This window comes from Schistocerca gregaria, chromosome 2 (genome assembly GCF_023897955.1).
Source record: "Schistocerca gregaria isolate iqSchGreg1 chromosome 2, iqSchGreg1.2, whole genome shotgun sequence".
Taxonomy (NCBI): domain Eukaryota; kingdom Metazoa; phylum Arthropoda; class Insecta; order Orthoptera; family Acrididae; genus Schistocerca; species Schistocerca gregaria.
This window is the reverse complement of record NC_064921.1, coordinates 621,742,863-621,759,424: the sequence shown is the minus strand read 5'-3', so window position 1 is coordinate 621,759,424 and position 16,562 is coordinate 621,742,863. Positions and strand designations below refer to the sequence as shown.

The 16,562-nt window shown below is 42.2% G+C and overlaps 1 protein-coding gene across 3 annotated transcripts in view; it reads left to right on the top strand.

Moving 5' to 3' along the window:
* Window positions 1–16,562, top strand: part of LOC126334613 (uncharacterized) — a 209,442-nt gene that overhangs the window by 18,988 nt on the left and 173,892 nt on the right. The window contains exon 1 of one of the 3 annotated variants that reach the window (XM_049997021.1): window positions 12,197–12,265. The exons of 1 other annotated variant lie outside the window; for it this stretch is intronic. The gene's annotated coding sequence lies outside the window, so the exon portion shown is untranslated. Of the gene's footprint in view, window positions 1–12,196; window positions 12,266–16,562 lie in introns of those variants that run through there. One more of the 3 variants, XM_049997018.1, reaches the window with a different exon arrangement.

Genomic DNA, 16,562 nt, shown 5'->3' with positions numbered 1-16,562 from the left:
AGCGCTTAACGTCGGTGATCTGACGGGACCCGGTGTTACCACTGCAGGAAGGCCGTTGGCTACCATAGTCCTATGTCTACGAAATTTTATTTACAATTTTATTTAAATTATGAGGAAATGCGTTCGAGAAAAACTAATTACATTTTTCCGGGACACCCTCGTCGCCATAAATAAAAATTGTCTGTTTCTGGGTAATTACTATAAGGTGAATTTCGTGTTTGTTTCAGGGTGGCTAACATGTTCAAAAGGCGATAGAACAAAAGCGGTTTTGCAAATTGTGCAAATGCACACTACAAACACATAGAAAAGATGTGTGTAACCATGGCAAATTGTAAGAAGGTCTCAGATTTTCACAAGTCGTTTTCAGCAACTCAAAATTAACAACATTTTATGGTGCAAATATACCTAGAGAAAGAAAAATTGCAGAACTGGAAGTGGCGCCATTCATTGCGAAGCATTGTTCGGTATCAGCAGTAGGCCGTCTAGGAAATCTGTTGCCAGCGTTGGACAATTCGTCTACTGTTCTCAGTGGAATGAAGTTGCATCACACTAAATGTGCAGGGCTGTTTACTGATGTGATTTCACCATGTTTGCTTGTGGATCTCCTAAAAGACATTGGCGATGGTCCTTATTTGATGATAATAGATTAGAGTACCTCCACTGACACCAAGGAAATGTTGTGCATCATTGTGCATTATTTTAGTCAAATCACGAAAAAGATAATAACAATATTTAATAGACTGTCGGAAATAAGGTAGTGATTTTGACTCTTAGGTAATGTGTTTAAAAAGGAACTACCTACAAATAGCCTTGATTCAAATTAATAAGTAGAAGTGTGGACGGAGCTATAACGGCAGTAGAGCATCATTAATTCTCTTCAATTTTGAAATGATCTCTGTCCCATCATACTACTGTGAAACGTGTGTGACACCCACAGCATCTTGCCACAGAAAATGCTTACAAAGTATTACCCTAGCATTTAGAATACATCGTCAGAGAAGTTCACAACCTATTTTCGTGCAATACCAAGACGCAAATTGAATATTCTGTGCTGCATGAAACACTGGCCGGAAATCAACCGCTCGAAATAGACAAGTTGTCAGCGAGGCGCTGTCTGGCTTCCATAGAAGCCATTATTAAAGTTTTAGATCAGTGGGATGCTTTAGAGCTTCATTTCAAATTGGCCTAGGATAAAGAAAGGTGCTGTGCTGCTGGTCAGTTAGATCTTATGCTGTTATCAAAACCCAATAAATTATATCTTATATTTTGAAACACTCACTAAAAGCAATCACGCATTGTAGTTGTATGTTTCAGGCTGATAATGATGAACTTCTTAAGCTGTTATCAGAACTACATACTTTGCCGCTGAATTGTCCGTCAATTTTTGTTCCCCCAGAACGATTAAGTAATGCCAAAAGACAAGATTTTGACATGCTTCAATTTCAGGGACAATGTGATGAATGCTGAATGCATCAGTTTAGGATTTAGTTACAATGAAGTGAGAGGTGGTATTGACCAAATAGAGTTAAGAGCTATAAAAGAGCGGTGTGTATCATATTTTTGTCAATTATGCCAAGAAATTCAGACGAGAATTCAAAATTGGAAAAAATTGTCTGTTTCACATCTGACTCGGCTACTAGCCAAGTCCGGCCAGATGTGAGGGATATAACGGCCAAATTTAAAAAATTACTTGGAGCTGACAACGTTGACAGCGCTATCAGTGGCGAGTTCTCCCTTTCCAACAATGGAACAAGGTCACTTCAACAACAGCGGCATTTTGGGGTGAAGTGTCGGCCTTTGAAGATGCTACTAGAGAACGTAAATTCTCAACAATCAGCAAACTGGTGGCAGGAAGTTTGATCCTGCCATTCTCCAATGCTAGGGTGGATAGAGCATTCACTATAATGAATGTGGTAAAAGACAAATTGAGAAACAGGATGCACACAAGCACAGCAGATCACATAATTAGAGTGCGCTACAGTTGGAAGAATGAAGATTCTAATACATTCGAACTAAGCACTAAAATGCTTACCAAATTTAAGTCAGAGGATTTATATAATACTCACAATGATGTCGGTGTCATGTCACTTCTGGCATAAAAAAGCTGTCATACTGGTTTTATTGTTGTTTTATTCCAATGTAAATGATGAAAAACAGTGTTTGCATTAGTACAATAACTATAGTAGGCCTTCACATCACATAATTTCATTCATAATACCGTGTAACATGATACCTTTATGATAATACATCAATGTTCTATAATTTTTATGGCAGAAAAAATTTGTATTTTGTGCTAGTAGATGTTTAAGATATTAAAAATTTTTAAATCATGCCACCGTAACTATATTTTTGTCACTCACTAAGTCACAAAATAGCTGTTTTATCTATTTCTAAAGTTTCTGTGGTATCTGATGGTAAACCTATAGGACAATGAAAAAAACATGAAGAAAGCAAATGTGTCCGTTTTTATTTACAAATTAGAAATTGTAGGTCATGTAGTATACTTTTTTGACATGTAACGTAATTTTCGGCCCTGGACGTATACGTCAGCCTCTTCATGCTGCTAATACTGATGATAAACATACCTATTCCTTTTAACTATTATTTAAGATATTTGTGGAAAAATTGCCAAAATAGCATTATTCTAGAGAATTTTTTTGTCAACTGTAGGGAAATTTAGGAAACTCAATTTGGAAACACTGCTTCAGTCTAATATTTCTACTTATCCTTCACTGTACAAAGAGCCACTCGGTCCAAACCAGCAGAAAATTATTAAAAACAATCTGACAATCTGACATCCAAAGCATGTTCCAAAACTGGTCGGTTTACATGCGAAAGAAAATCGATTGCGGAATTGGAAAACCGGCAACCAGAGACGGGTTTCCGGAATCGATTTTGGAATTTTTACATGACCACCCAGAAGCGGTATTGGAAAATCGGTTTACGATATCCGGATTCGGGATCCCCATGTAAACAGGGTGGCAGCAGGGGATATTTAATGTACACAGAGAAGGGCAGCACGAAATCATGTTTCTTTGACCTGGGAGAGAGTGTCACAGATATATTGGGGGAACTGAACCGGTAAACTCTTGAAGATAGTCGTAAACTACCCCGAGAAAGTCTATTAACAGACCTTCAAGAACCGGCTTTAAATGATGACTCTGTCCCCTAAGCATCGCTAACATAGGGATCGAGAGAATAAGACTAGAATAACTGCAGCATGCTGCATCTGGTGAGCAAGATGTATGAGACGGGCGAAATACCCTCAGACTTCAAGAACAATATAATAATTCCAATCCCAAAGAAAGCAGGTGTTGACCGATGTGAAAATTACCGAACTATCAGTTTAATAAGCCATAGCTGCAAAATACTAACGCGAATTCTTTACAGACGAGTGGATAAACTGGTAGATGCGGACCTCGGGGAGGATCAGTTTGGATTCCGTAGAAATGTTGGAACACGTGAGGCAATACTGACCCTACGACTTATCTTAGAAGATAGATTAAGGAAAGGCAAACCTACGTTTCTAGCATTTGTAGACTTAGAGAAAGCTTTTGACAATGTTGACTGTAATACTCTCTTTCAAATTCTGAAGGTGGCAGGGGTAAAATACAGGGAGCCAAAGGCTATTTACAATTTGTACAGGAACCAGATGGCAGTTATAAGAGTGGAGGGACATGAAAGGGAAGCAGTAGTTGGGAATGGAGTGAGACAGGGTTGTAGCCTCTCCCCGATGTTATTCAATCTGTATATTGAGCAAGCAGTGAAGGAAAGAAAAGAAAAATTCGGAGTAGGTATTGAAATCCATGGAGAAGAAATGAAAACTCTGAGGTTCACCGATGACATTGTAATTCTGTGAGAGACAGCAAAGGACGGAATGGATAGTGTCTTGAAAGGAGGATATGAGATGAACATCGACAAAAGCAACACGAAGATAATGGAATGTAGTCGAATTAAGTCGGGTGATGCTGGGGAATTAGATTAGGAAATGAGACACTTAAAGTAGTAAAGTAGTTTTGCTATTTGGGCAGCAAAATAACTGATGATGGTCGAAGTAGAGGGGATATAAAATGTAGACTGACTATGGTAAGGAAAGCGTTTCTGAAGAGGAGAAACTTGTTAACATCGAATATAGATTTAAGTGTCAAGAAGTCGTTCCTGAAAGTATTTGTATGGAGTGTAGCCATGTATGGAAGTGAAACATGGACGATAAATAGTTTAGAAAAGAAGAGAATAGAAGGTTTCTAAATGTGGTGCTACGGAAGAATGCTGAAGATTAGATGGGTAGATCACATAACTAACGAGAGGGTATTGAATAGGATTGGGGAGAAGAAATGTTTGTGGCACAACTTGACTAGAAGAAGGGATCGGTTGGTAGGACATGTTCTGGGGCATCAAGGGCTCACCAATTTAGCATTTGAGGGCAGCGTGGAGGGTAAAAATCGTAGAGGGAGACCAAGAGATGAATACACCAAGCAGATTCAAAAGGATGTAGGTTGCAGTAGGTACTGGGAGATGAAGAAGCTTCCACGGGATAGAGTAGCATAGAGAGCTGCATCAAACCAGTCTCAGGACGGAAGACAACAACAACAACAACACAAGTGCATGCTCAAAGGTATTCAAACGATCATTCTTCCTGTGCTCCATACATTGAATGGAATGGGGAGAAACTGTAATAACTCCTACAACGAGACGTAGCCACTGCCATGCACCTCACGGTGGTTTGCAGAGTATAAGATAGATGTAAATGTAGATGGAGAAAGCATAAAATGTGCGGTTTAATAGAACTAACGTAGAAATTTTATTCGTGTCCATTTAGTAAACAGTGTGATTTGCGAGCCAGATAGAGCCGACAACTGCTAATGGAGCGCTCTCCGATCGCGCATGGCACATTTACCATTTGCACAAGTCGCATCGCGTCTGATCATTCAGCAGCACGTTGGACGCGGCACGCTCAGCGTTGATGTTAGAAGTTACGCCGACGGTTTAACGCGTCATTTCGCCAAATAATGGCAAGGTGCAATGTGGATGCAGACTTTTCGGGATGTGACCTCTTGTAAGTTTATCTGCGATGCCAAAATTTTCTTTGCCTTTCTTTTACATAGCTTTTATGAAAATATTAATAAATACAACATTTTGAACATTATTTCGGTTTATTTGCGTTGTAAGCAACATAAAAATTTAGAATGGTAAAAAAAATTTCGCATAGGGTACGGCTAACGACTCTCTTTTTCCGCAGTGCCGAATGCTGCCCTGCGAACTGCCCTATAACTTACATGGCTCACGTCTCGCACGACCCGCACCAAAAGTGCTATTTTTTTTCTGAACGATTGGCCATCTGGAGATCATGTTCTGTCACTTTCATTTCTGGCCATGCCCTGCGTATGCAATGCCGTAAACTTAGACGAAATAGGCGATTAAGGGTAGGCGCGGCTCCTTACGTGAATTTCGGAAGTTTTACGTTATTTTTATAGGAAACAGGGCGTACCAGATAGGATTGATAGAAGAGATAGAGAAGATCTAACGGAGAGCAGCGCGCTTCGTTACAGGATCATTTAGCAGTCGCAAAAGCGTTACGGAGATGATATATAAACTCCAGTGGAAGACTCTGCAAGAGAGACGCTCAGTAGCTCGGTACGGGCTTTTGTTGAAGTGTCGAGAACATACCTTCACCGAGGAGTCAAGCAGTATATTGCTCCCTCCCTACGTATATCTCGCGAAGAGACCATGAGGATAAAATCGGAGAGATTAGAGCCCACACAGAGGCATACCGACAATCCTTCTTTTCACGAACAATACGAGACTCGAATACAAGGCAGGTACCCTCCGCCACACACCGTCACGTGGCTTGAGGGGTATCGATGTAGATATAAATTTCATACTGACGCTTTTCTTGTAGGAGACAGAAATTTTGAAGTTCATACTTGTTACGAGTTAAATATTCGCACAACTGCATAAAAACGCCGTTTTCAGAAGCCTGTATCTAGGAATCACAATGCAATACGCAACTTTGTAAAGATTGATTACCTAGCAAGATAACGAAGGTAATCAACGGTACAAAAAGTACTGCTGAGAGTTCAATAGTTTTTCAGATATTTCATCACAAATTTGAAGCTGTTTACGAACGCGAAAATTTCATCTGTATTGCCGCAACTTTGCCTGTAATTAAAATTAGGAATGAGATTTTTGACAATCGGAGAGACCCTACAGAGATCTATATCACACGTGAATTTGAGATTTTTTAGTAGATTTTTGTCGGAGAAAGAGGCCTTAAAGAGATTTTCTATCGCCACGGAGGGAGATGTGCTCTGGCGGCAGCATGCAGGTTTTCAGCTCCGTACTTGGCTCTACAAAGCCGCAGGCAGTGCCAACTACGAGTAATTTATGTAAGACTATAACTGCGCGCGTAAATCTAGCTTGAAGGCCGATGCACAATAGATGTCAACTAATCGGAATGAACGCAGACGATGTCTCTGTCAGATGGTGTTGTCTTCACACTAACCGGAACATCAGCTCAACGTCATTTTGGTTACAAGGGGACCGTACGCAATTTCTCTCACCGATTTGATTCATACTGGCAGGATGCGTAGGGTACGACTAGGACTTCAATATGTGTGAACAGGAAGACGCATACAACTCACAGCCGTTTTAGAGAACATCGAATTTCAAAAGTTGCGATGTGCTTATATACATTACTGGCGATTAAAATTGCTACACCACGAAGATGACGTGCTACAGACGCGAAATTTAACCGACAGGAAGAAGATGGAGTGATATGCAAATGATTAGCCTTCCAGAGCATTCACACAAGGTTGGCACCAGTGGCGACACCTACGGCGTGCTGACATGTGGAAAGTTTCCAACCGATTTCTCATACACAAACAGCAGTTGGCCGGCGTTGCCTGGTGAAACGTTGTTGTGATGCCTCGTGTAAGGAGGAGAAATGCGTACCATCAAGTTTCCGACTTTGATAAAGGTCGGATTGTAGCCTATCGCGATTGCAGTTTATCGTATCGCCACATTGCTGCTCGCGTTGGTTGATATCCAATGACTGTTAGCAGAATATGGAATCGGTGGGTTCAGGAGGGTAATACGGAACGCCGTGCTGGATCCCAACAGCCTCGTATCACTAGCAGTCGATATGACCGGCATCTTATCCGCACGGCTGTAACGGATCGTGCAGCTACGTCTCGGTCCCTGAGTCAACAGATGGGAACGTTTGCAAGACAGAAACCATCTGCACGAACAGTTCGACGACGTTTGCAGCAGCATCAAGTATCAGCTCGGAGACCGTGGCTGCGGCTACCCTTGACGCTGCATCACAGACAGCAGCGCATGCGATGGTGTACTCAACGACGAACCTGAGTGCACGAATGGCAAAATGTCATTTTTTTCGGATGAATGCAGGTTCTGTTTACAGTATCATGATGGTCGCAACCGTGTTTGGCGACATCGCGGTGAACGCACATTGGAAGCGTGTATTCGTCATCGCCATACTGGCGTATCTCCCAGTGTGATTGTATGCGGTGCCACTTGTTACACGTGTCCGTCACCTCTTGTTCGCATTGACGGCACTTTGAACAGTGGACGCTACATTTTAGATGTGTTCCGCCCCGTGGCTCTACCCTTCATTCGATCCTTGCAAAACCCTACATTTCAGCAGGATAATGCACGACCGTATGTTACAGATCCTGTACGGGCCTTTCTGAAGACAGAAAATGTTCGACTGGTGCCCTGGCGAGCACATTCTCCAGATCTCTCACCAATTGAAAACGTCTGGTCAATGGTGTCCGAGCAACTGGCTCGTCACAATACGCCAGTCACTACTCTTGATGAACTGTGGTATCGTGTTCAAGCTGCATGGGCAGCTGTCTCTGTACACGCCATCCAAGCTCTGTTTGACTCAATGCTCAGGCGTATCAAGGCCATTATTGCGGCCAGAGGCGGTCGTTCTGGGTACTGATTTCTCAGGATTTATGCACCCAAATTGCGTGAAAATGTAATCACATGTCATTTCTAGTATAATATATTTGTCCAATGAATACCCGTTTATCATCTGCACTTTTTCTTGGTGTAGCAATTTTAATGGCCAGTAGTGTACTTTGTGTGGTTTGTAGCTGAATGAATAAGCGCTTAGCTTCATGATCCGAAAGACTGTAAATCGAAACTCGCTGCTGGTAATTTTTTTCATTCGCGCGTGATTCTAACGACTTATTTATTACGGCTGTACAAATGATAAGTATTTCATGATTGATTTATTAGTTTCGTAATCTGTAACCTTAAAAAAGAAGAAAAAAAAATTCGTTAGGACATTGGAAGTAAAACAAGGATACACGAGAACTCTCATACAAATCAGTACAATCATTTTCTTTATATTAGTGTATCTACATTTGTGGCAAGTATAATGTGTGCATGTATGAGGATGATGCTGGCTGTAGAAACATGGAAAACTGAATTATATGTGGTTTCGGGATTGCAGGCCAATAATGTTGACTTTTTGCCACAATATTTCGGCTGGCAACCGTCCAGACGTCTTCAGGCGAGTGTCCGCCACTAGAGTCTGCTAGTTTTTTCTATTTCCTTTATTGTTATTTCATACCACTGCCTCATGGGTGCTGGAGTGGGCTGCCAACGGCACAATTCGGTGCTCTTCAGCCAAGAGAGACACAGGAGAAAGGTACATGCATAAAATATGGGGATAAAAGTTTAAGTTTACACTTGAGAAGGGGAAATAATGGGAGTCAAAATATACAAAAAAGAGGTAGTTTCGAGAGACACATTTGCTTAAAATCTACGTATAGTTCAAAGGATACTCGATAAGGCGTAGCACACCACACTGATGTTACATACAGGACGAGCACCAAAAAATGACAGTGTAACTGGATTAAAATTGGAAGGTCCTGCTAGGGGAGAGAAGGTCAGAGAGGAGGGAGAGGCGAAAGATAGAAGGGGGTCAGTAGAGGAGGGGAGGCAGCAAGGTGCAGAAGGGGCGGGAGCCGGTAGCACACCAAAGGGCAGGAGACAGGGAGGGGGGAGCTTAGGTGGGGGCGCAATGACTGGGAAGGAGAAGTGAGAAGGACAGGGGAGTAGGAGGGAGGGGAGGGGAAGAAGAGGGTCAGAATTGGAAGGAAGTATAAATATCAGGTCAAAGCACATCAACCGTAGTGGGGAGACGTTGAAAGGTCCTATGGGAGAGGAGGGGGAGGGTGTGGAAATGGAGTGAGGGTGGAACACATCGATAAAAGCACAGAAGCAGGTGCGGAGTGGAGAGGAAAGGAGACACAAGGGGATTAGGGGGATCAAGGCTGTAGAGGATGGTGTAGAGGATACAGATGTGTTCAAGGAAAAGGAGGAGATGTGGGAAGGGGATGAGGTCATAAAGAACCCTCGTAGGGGGCGGGAGACTGATACGGAAAGCGAGGTGGAGTGCTTGGCGTTCAAGGATTTGCAGGGCTTTATAGAATGTAGAAGGAGCAGAGACTCAGGTATGCCGGGAAAACTTCAAGAATCACATGGAAAACAGTATTTATTGCAACATACAGCACTTGTAATGAACGCCGAATTTTTGCATGTGCGTGGTTTTTCAATGTGTCTGCTGCAAAACAAACGTGGTCTACATTCAAAAACGGTTCTCAGTTATCACACAGTTTCTCAGCGACCCACGCACACCAAAGCAAATCACCGAATATGGGTGCAGACAACTGTAGTTACCATCCATGACTGATTAAATTTTTATGCAATCTTCTCTAGAGGCTTCCCTCTATTTTGCTCTTTGATGTATGTGCTGCTGCAGTCGTTCTATAAAGTTCACCTAACTGTAAAAATAAACGTAGCAAGGCTGCACCAGCAGGGTACATTTTGGAGGGATTACTTTAACACGGCGCATTGGCAGACTCTCACCATGTTGGGAAGTTAAATCCTACAAACCCGCGTTCGTTTCCCCTCTCCATGAATTGAGGAGCAAAAGAAAATGTTGTTTCACAAGATGTTGGTTTCAAAATTCTTGTACAGTACTGCTGTAAATGTGTCGAACCGTGAAGATGTTATCATAATGTTTTTTTTTTTTGTATTTTCGTATGTACTCATCAGTTAAACTTTCCCCCTTGATCCAAACGAGCCATTGATCTTTTCCCAACAAATGCAGTTTTCAGGGTAATGTGACAGTATGTCGTGCAGTGTATGGACGTTTCATCTTATTAGAATTCCGTGGGAAATAAAAAGAAGTGTCGGCAGTGAGATTCAATCCAGACCTTCTGATTATGTAACTAACTGCTTATTAATAATAATGAGCCTACAAAGCTAAACTTTTCAAATTCGATTTTCTCGAAAACGGTTGAGAGCTGCGCCTTCGTGTTTACAGATGCTGAGGCCCTAGTCGTACGCTACACACCCGGTCTGGGTAATCAAATCGGTGAGGTACCCTTGTTAGCCCAGTCCCCAACGGCGAAGGTTAGTCTATGATTCACCACCCTTGCTATAGAGAGTGAGAAACAGGCTTACAGTTAAGGAGCTGCTAGTGATGAAGTTTATTAATTGTCAAAGAAAACTTCATAAATGATGTTTTAGGTATTAAGTTTGCACTGTAAACTGCTGAGAAGTGGAACAGCAGGAAAGTGTACCCGTAGTTCACGCATTTCAAAGCACCGACATTTATTTTCTAGCGAGAATACATACTTACAAATTCATCAATGTTTTTTAAGGTGATGCATAGAGTCTGTTTACCTTATTACTTTTGCTTTTTATTTCTAAGTACCAAACAACATAAAAACAACTAAATTTTTCTACTTTAAACAATTGACATTTTCACTGTGAAAACAGGTTATTGAACGTTCCTTTGTTAACGTGTCTTTATTTTACACTGGTGGTAACGTGGGATCCAGTGGATCGCCATGATCTGTTAATGTTGCTACATATGTATAATATCAATAACTGGGTTATTTAATACAAATTTATGTAGAGGCAACCAAATAAATTGTGAAATTGAATCAGTTAATGCTTATTTGAAGAAATAATGCATTTTATTACATTAGATAAAAGATAATACCTACAGTTATGTTCACACAACAAAAACTAAATATTCAGCGATGCAGCAGTCTTCTTCTGATGATTCAGCACAATTCTTTATTTGATATTACACCAAGCCGAATCCAATTTCCCAAAGAAAATACTTCCTTGCCATTTTAAGCATAAGTATGCGAATTTATACCTACTTGTTCGGCACTGTCTTGTAACGAAAATGTTAATGTGAGGGTCCAGAAACTCCCCGCCAATAAAGAACTGTCAAACGCTAATAACAATGAGGAGCACAAGAATTAAAAACAGGTGACCGGAAATAAATAGATGTGAGAGAGGGTTGCTAGACGGCAGGCAGTGTTTCCAACTTTGTTCATAGAAATTTAGCTAAACTAAATGTGCTGGGTATGTGTCGGACCCCAGGTTGACAATTAAGGGTTAATGACAGCTCATTCATAATTTTATGTTCTTATTTATACACTTTCTCCGCTCAGGTCTTAACCCTTTGCGCGACACGTAGTCCTTTAGGCTCATGCAGGTAGTTAAATTGGTTGTGTTGTCAATATAGAAGGTTATGAGACTCCCGGAGTGCAGATGTAAATACTTTTCAGTTAGTTGTTGAGTGACGGATGTAGTGGTTGCGGCCTCAGCTGTTTCAAGATAAGTAAAACAAAGTTTTTCGTATAATGCTACGGGCCTTTTCCGCTCACGTGTCATGCAAATCGTCAAATTAAAAAAAACTTACAGCTTTTTTCGCCTCTCGTCTCTCCAAGTCGCCATGAGCAATTGCACTGTATCACGAAAACACAGCAAAAGAAGAAAATGAAGATTAATAAAATGCAACGGCACGAGATCCAGTACTGTAATATGAGTCAATTTACTTTCATGGTAGCAGACGACGACATCGTCCCCCCCCCCCCCCCCCCCCCTCTCGCGGCGTCGTCACTCTCCATCACTACTACCAACGTCAACATCTAAACTTTCTTCCGAGAAAACTTGATTATTACGTTCCGTTCTGTGTCTTTGCCGGCTTGTGTGAATGCTGCCATTTGAAATGCAATTTCGAATGTGTTGACAATCCGCTCTGTTTTGTAAAGTACACATCGACTTTCAGCGAGCAAACTTGACCTTTATGTCCGGGGTACCGGGTGGGGGAATCTCAAGTGGTGACTTCCTTGTGTGTTATCTTGTTGCCGCGCGCCGGTCTTGGCAGCAGTTGCCTCGTGTGACGACCCAGAGTCGCGAGAGGTCGGTGAGTTTGCATGTTTGCGCGTGTAAACGCTATGGTCATGCTGCTTAACTGCAGACCCAACATACATGTTCACTATGTAAATTTAAGTGGCACTTGCGACGTTTTCCGTTAGCTTCTAACATAGAGTTAACATTATTAATTTAAATGATACATTTATAGTTTCGATCGCTGTTACAGTTTCTGCGCAGGGAGCGACTCAAACCCAAATCGTTGCCAACATGAGTTGATACGGGAAACACTTCCTGTCTTGTTAGATAGGACGCCGCATATGGAGCACGTGACTCGCCAATCAATCGCTTTCAATGCGTTGACAACCAGTTTCCAGCGACTCGGCGCCCGCGTTGTCAAGCGATTTGAGTTGCGTCGTATCCGGACAGAGCTCAGCTCTTACTGGTTTAATTTGAAGATAAAAGAATAGCTTGTGAACAATAGCTTTGCACGCGAAGTCGGAAAACGTCTCATTTTATACGACTACAAGCTCCCAGGCTACTGCAGGAGACATTTGATAGAAAAATGAGGTGTGTGTAGGGAAAAGAATTTCATATGGCATGTGTAGTATTCTGTGTACGTAGTCCTCTGGTCGCGAATTCCTCTCCTGTGTCAACCTCTTCACCTCACAAGGGAACCTCCCCATCTAACCCCCCTCAGAATTAGTTATAAGTTGGCACAGTGGACAGGCCTTGAAAAACTGAACACAGATCAATCGAGAAAACAGGAAGAAGTCCTGTGGAACTTTGAAAAAAATAAGCAGAATATACAAACTGAGTAGTCCATGCGAAAGATAGGCAACAACTAGGATAATGTGAGCTCAGGAGCACCGTGGTCCCGTGTTAGCGTGAGCAGCTGTGGAATGAGAGGCCCTTGGTTCAAGTCTTCCCTCGAGTGAAAAGATTAATTTTTTATTTTCAGACAATTATTATCTGCGCGTCCATCCGATGCGAGGTAACTGCGCCGTAGTATGGGGACGCTACACCTAAACAAACATCGAAACACATGACGTCAGTCGACTACAGCGCACGGAAGAGAGAGTATTCCTGCTAACGAGGCTCCCTGGCTGGCAGGTGGCTGTTCGCTACTTTGGACGAGAGTGCATTAAATACGTGAGATGTATTCCGTGGGCAATATGAATCCAGCAAATAAATCAGACTTGTTTTCCTGTGGAGGAATCGGTTGACCTATGACCTTGCGATCAAATGTTTTCGGTTCCCACTGGAGAGGCACGTCCTTTCGTCTACTAATCGCACGGTTTTGCGATGCGGTCGCAAAACACAGACACTAAACTTATTACAGTGAACAGAGACGTCAATGAACGCACGGACAGATCATAACTTTGCGAAAATAAAGTAAGTAAAGTTTTCACTCGAGGGAAGACTTGAACCAAGAACCTGTCGTTCCGCAGCTGCTCACGCGAACCACGGGACCACGGCGCTCCTGAGCTCAAACTGTCCTTGATGTTGCCTATCTTGCGCATGGACTACTCAGTTTGTATATTCTGCTTATTATTTTCAATGTTCCACACGACTTCTTCCTGTTTTGTCTATTGATCTGTGTTCAGTTTTTCAAGGCCTATCCAGTGTGCCAACTTATAACTAAATCTGAGGGGGGTGCGATGGGGAGGTTCCCTTGTCAGAGTAGCAGTTACAATCCACGTCCTCATTTATTAGCTACGAGGCGTTTTTTTTTTAAAGTAAGTACCGTTTTGAAATTAAAAAAAGACTTTCTAAGATATCTCAATAATTTTAGTTTTGTATGAAAGCCTGTACCTTAATCTACTTTTCTACATAATATCCGTCAATATTGAGGCACTAGTCGTAAAGTTGTACCAGTTTTTGAATACGCTCCTCATAGAAGTCTGCCGCCAGACTTGTTAACCACTACTCGTACATCACCACTGTTTTGACTTCGTCATCGTCTTGAAGACGCTGACCGCCCAGGTGTTTCTTCAAGTGTATGAACAGATGGTAGTCATTGGGCGCAAGATCGGGGCTGTACGGAGGATGATCTAGAGTTTCCCATCGAAATGATGTGATGAGATCTTTGGTCTGATTCGCCACATGCGGATGGGCATTGTCTTGCAGCAAAACGAGGCCCTTGCTTACCTTCCATGGACTGTTGCTTTGATTCTGGTGCTTCTTTGGCCACCCATGTTTCATCGCCCGAAACAATTTGGCTTACGAAATCATCACCGTCGTTGTTGTGCCGCTCAAGGAAAGTCAATGCACTGTCCAAGCGTTTGGTTTTGTGCACATCCGTCAACATTTTCGGTACCCAACGTGTGCACAATTTTCGGTATTTCAAGTGCTCGGTCACAATGCCATACAAAACACTACGCGAAACATTAGGAAAGTCATCTCGCAAGAGAAAATCGTAAAGCGTCTGTTTTCTCTCACCTTATTGCCCACTTCGTGCACCAAACTTTCATTAACGACCGAAGGACGCAAACTTCGTTGTTCATCATGCACATTTGTGCGGCTATCTTTAAATGCTTTCACCCACTTTCTTACCATTCCATCACTCATAATGTTTTCTCCGTAAAATGCACAGATCTCACGATGAATATCGATCGCTTTTACGCCCTTAGCACCGAGTGAGGTGGCGCAGTGGTAGCACACTGGACTCGCATTTGGGAGGACGACGGTTCAATCCCGTCTCCAGCCCTCCTGATTTAGCTTTTCCGTGATTTCCCTAAATCGTTTAAGGCAAATGTCGGGATGGTTCCTTTGAAAGGGCACGGCCGATTTCCTTCTCAATCACTCCCTAACCCGAGCTTGCGCTCCGTCTCTAATGACCTCGTTGTCGACGGGACGTTAAAACACTAACCTAACCTAACCTACGCCTTTAGCACTAAGAAATCTTATAACAGCCCGTACTTCACAGTCGGTGGGACTCACGATTATCGGAGGCATCTTAAATGCTCAGTACACTACGTAAACAAGGAAAGATCAGACTGTAATGGCGTCAGTGCGTAGATTAAGGTACAGGCTTTCATGTAAAAATAAAATTATTGAGATATCTTAGCACGTCTTTTTTTATTTCAAAACGGTACTTACTTAAAAAAACACGCCTCGTAGATGTATTCCAATCTCTGCCATCCTCTACAGTTTTTACTCTCTACAGCTTCCTGTATTACCATGGAAGTTAATTAATCCCTGCTGTCTACACATATATCCTATCATCCTTTCCGTTCTTCTTGTCAGTGTTTTCCATACGTACCTTCTCCTCGTCGATTCTGCAGAGAACCTCCTAATTGCTTAACTTATCGGTCCCCCTAATTTTCAACATTCGTGTGTAGCGCCACATCTGAAAAGCTTCCATTTTCTTTTGTTCCGGTTTTCACTAGGTCCGTGCTTCACTGCCATATAATGCTGTGCTCCAAACGTGCATCCTCAGAAACTTCTTCCTCAAATTAAGGCCTATGTTTGGTTATTAATAGCCTTGTCTTGGCCAGGAAAACTGCTCGTTGATGGAAGAAAATGTTCAAAAAACTCAAAACAAATTTTGTGCAACTAACTGCCTCTGTCGTTCTGTAAAATTACATTGTCTTGTGGTACCGAACAGTGAAAAGCCACAAATCTCCGGTACATGTAAACACAGTGGTATTCACATGCACATCATTTAACGAGCACAAACCACTATTCCATTTCCGTGTACCAGTATATAAATCTCGAGGTACTTTAGTTTTTAAAATAAAAGTAACGCTGTGTTATGGTGAAAGAAATCAACTACGCCAAATTAGTGGAGCACTGTTTATTAGTTCTATAAAAAGCTACAAATTTTGAATCTGTCTCTTACAGCTCTGTGCCTGCTACATAAAGTCTGCAGTTTAGATTTCTTTCCATGTACCCACGAATCCAGAATTTTCTTCGTTTTCGTTATAGAGAACCTCCCTCTGAGCTTGAATCTGCGGTCGACATGCCGTGTGTAAGCAAAAGATGCTCGGGTGCAACTAACAATACTCTCCCTCTACTCCATGTTCACACACGGCAACTGCCGTTTCTTATTTCTGAGTTTCCCCGTGTGCGGAATTGCGTTGCCTATGTACATCACATGCCCGTTCAGTTCGTTTTTAGTCGTTCTGTGTGCGGACGGCCTAAACGATTCTTGTAGTAGCGGGTAAGTTTCGTTAGCAAGAATGTCAAAAGAGCCTACTTGCTCAGCAATGTTTGAGTAATACGATTTACTTTGAAACGACTTTTCTTGCATGCTTCCACCAGACTTACTGCTGCCGTGTTTCTTTACTCGTAAAAGCTAAATTCCCGCTGTTTACATGTGGGTTCCAATTAACACTTTATTATTC